This window comes from Mustela nivalis (genome assembly GCF_964662115.1).
Source record: "Mustela nivalis genome assembly, chromosome: X".
Lineage (NCBI taxonomy): Eukaryota > Metazoa > Chordata > Mammalia > Carnivora > Mustelidae > Mustela > Mustela nivalis.
This window is the reverse complement of record NC_139040.1, coordinates 132,718,192-132,720,948: the sequence shown is the minus strand read 5'-3', so window position 1 is coordinate 132,720,948 and position 2,757 is coordinate 132,718,192. Positions and strand designations below refer to the sequence as shown.

Below are 2,757 nucleotides of genomic sequence, written 5' to 3'. Positions count from 1 at the left end.
GACACAGGTGGGCACATTTGGGGGGACAAAGTCGCGTGTCAGGAGTGGGTTTTGAGGGAAGAAGTCCGTGTCCCGGCCGGGCTGCTCCGATTCTGCACACGGCCGGGAACGAGCAGGTATTTCTCCCTACACTGTGCGGTTTGGTATGAATCCCGTCGCTGGTGAATAAAGGTTCATCCCAAGGCTCCCCGTGCTTAAACAGGCTCTGCACAGCCCAGCTGTGTACACAGGTCGCCTGGGTCGAGGGCACGAGGTCGTTTGGGGAAGCGGGAAGTGAAACCAAAAGTGAGGCAGGTGGGCGTCCTCGGAATACAGGACTCCTGCCGGGCGGGCTCCGGGGCACGGACGGGCTGTGGTTCTCCGTGGGACAGACGCCCACGGCACCACGTTGCATGTGGGGGGGGGTCCGTCTCCAGAGACGTGGGGAGACCCGACCCAGCCGCCCAGAGAAGCAGGGGTCTCTGTCCTCGCGTCACGGACGGACGCCTGAGGTTCTGCCCTATCGGGGGGCTTTGCTCAGGTCTTGCGAGGGGCACGTGGCCGGGCCGGGGGGAGAGTGGCTGGTGCCGGACATGCCCCCTCGGGCCCGTCTCTGTTAGGGGTCGGGCTCAGGAGGAGCTGCACCTGCAGGGGAGGGTTCAGCGTCCCGTGGACACTCGGGTCTCCCAGCAGCTGCCTGGAAGCCTCGCAACGAGCTTCCTCACACCCCTCCTGGCGGCTACACTGGCCGCCTGCACGGTCGAGCCCTGCTGCCCCAAGGGATCCAGCCTCCGACCCCCAGGCCGCCTCGGACCCAGGGGGGCACTTGCAGAGGACCTGACTCTCTAGACAGGGACCCCGACCGCCACACAGCCTCCGAACTGCACGGAAGACGTGACCTGTTGCGACAACCCCAGGAACATGGACTCGGCTGCTAAACAATTAAAATAAAATAAAAAACCACGCACGCTGGGGGGCCAGTGGACGCATGATGGCGGCCGGACTGGGATTGCAGCGGTGGCCGCGGACGGACCCCGGAGCTCCCAGGGCTGGTTTCTGGGGCGGCGGCTGCCTCGGGACGGCCCCGCAGCATCTCAGCCGTTAACAGAACGTCTCCAGCGACGCCTTCCGGGCGCTGGGCAGACGCGTTGCCCGTTCGGGAACTCTGCGGAGTGGGGACGTGCAAACGCGTGTCCGCAGTTTTGGGAACGCAGTCGGCGGGGAAGGAATGGGGAAACGCGGCCGTCGGATGGCCCCCTCGAGGGGCAGACGCCAGGCAGCCAGGACTCGGGTTGAGGGACCTGGGGGTGGCTCTTCCTGTCACCTTTGAGCTCGGGGCTCACGGGCGCAGAGGAGGGGGAAGGCGCTTGGTGAGCTTAGCCCAGGGTCCTTCTGTCGCCGTTCTGCATCACCATATACCAAACATCGGGCTTAGGCGGTGACCATTTCAGGAGGAAAATGCTGTTCCGGGTCTTGTGTGCTGGTTCGAGGACGAGAGAAGCCCACGGACACCGGGTAGGAAGATGCTCACCGTGTGTACATGGTACAACCGGATCCACTCACAGTCTACACTGTGGGGCATCTGGGGGACTCCGTCGGGGAAGCGTCTGCCTTCGGCTCAGGTCGTGATCCCCGGGTCCTGGGATCGAGCCCCGCATCGGGCTCTCGGCTCAGCCGGGAGCCTGCTTCCCCCTCTGCCTCTCCCCCTCCCCCTGCTCATGCTCTCTCTGTCTCTCTCCTGCACGTAAATAAATAAAAACCTTAAAAAGAGAAAAAAAAAAAAGTCTGCACCGTGAAGAAACGTGTTTCACAAGAGGCAATGATGCCTGATAACGAGGAAATGGTTGAAAAACCTCCGTGGTATGTGTCGGGGCTTAAATACACAGAAGAGGAGTCGGCGTCTTTCGAAACACCGAGAAAGAAGACCGAGTCCTTCCGGCAGAGGAAGCGCCCGCTTGCTATCGGCTGCCACCGCCGTCCCCACGGCCGGCTGCCGCGGCGGCCGAGATACCCGTGGGGCCACGTCCAGGAGCCGCTCCGTCAAGGTGTCTGGCGCGATAAGCAGAGGACCCTGCAACCAGGGGGGCACGGCGGGCGTGGGAGCCAAGGAGAGAAGCTTCCGTCGTAAACACCTGCTCTGCTTCCGCCGATGACCGCGACCCTCCACCCGGGAGCCTCGGGTTTGGTGCACGGATTTAAGTTAAAATCTGGAACCTGGGAATCCAGCCTTCGTCGGGCCGGGTGCCCGCGGGTTCTGGAGTGGACGGGTCACTTGCGTACGCCTCTGTGGGTTTGGAACCCCATGGGGTGGCCAGGCACGGCTTCCTGGAACTCAGGGCCAGAGTGAGGAGCCAGGGGTGACTGTTTAGGGTCGAGAGATGAATAAGGAAGAACATTATTATGATGGCATCGTAAAGCCACGGGGTTCATCTTCCCCCGGCTCCGGACACCACAGTCTGACATCCCGGTGGGGCAGGGCTGCTGAGATCCAGGCGGGGCAGGTCTCTGCTCCCTCCTAAGTCTCCAGAGGACAGTCCTTCTTGTGTCTTCCAGCTTCTGGGGCTCCCGGCGTCCCTGGGCTGGTGGTCGCATCCCGCCCAACTCTGCCTCCGTCCTCACGTGGCTTCTCCTCTGTGTCTGTGTGTCCTCTTCTGTCTCTTACAAGGACACCCGTCCTTGGATTCAGGGCCACCGTGATCCAACACAAGCTCACATCAGGTGCTTTCTCATATCTGCAAAGACCCTATTTCCAAACAAGGCCCCCTTGACAGCGTCCAA

The 2,757-nt window shown here is 62.3% G+C and overlaps 1 protein-coding gene across 3 annotated transcripts in view; it reads right to left on the bottom strand.

Moving 5' to 3' along the window:
* Nucleotides 1–2,757, bottom strand: part of LOC309856071 (S-geranylgeranyl-glutathione receptor P2RY8-like) — a 499,501-nt gene that overhangs the window by 396,147 nt on the left and 100,597 nt on the right. The gene's annotated exons all lie outside the window — the stretch shown is intronic.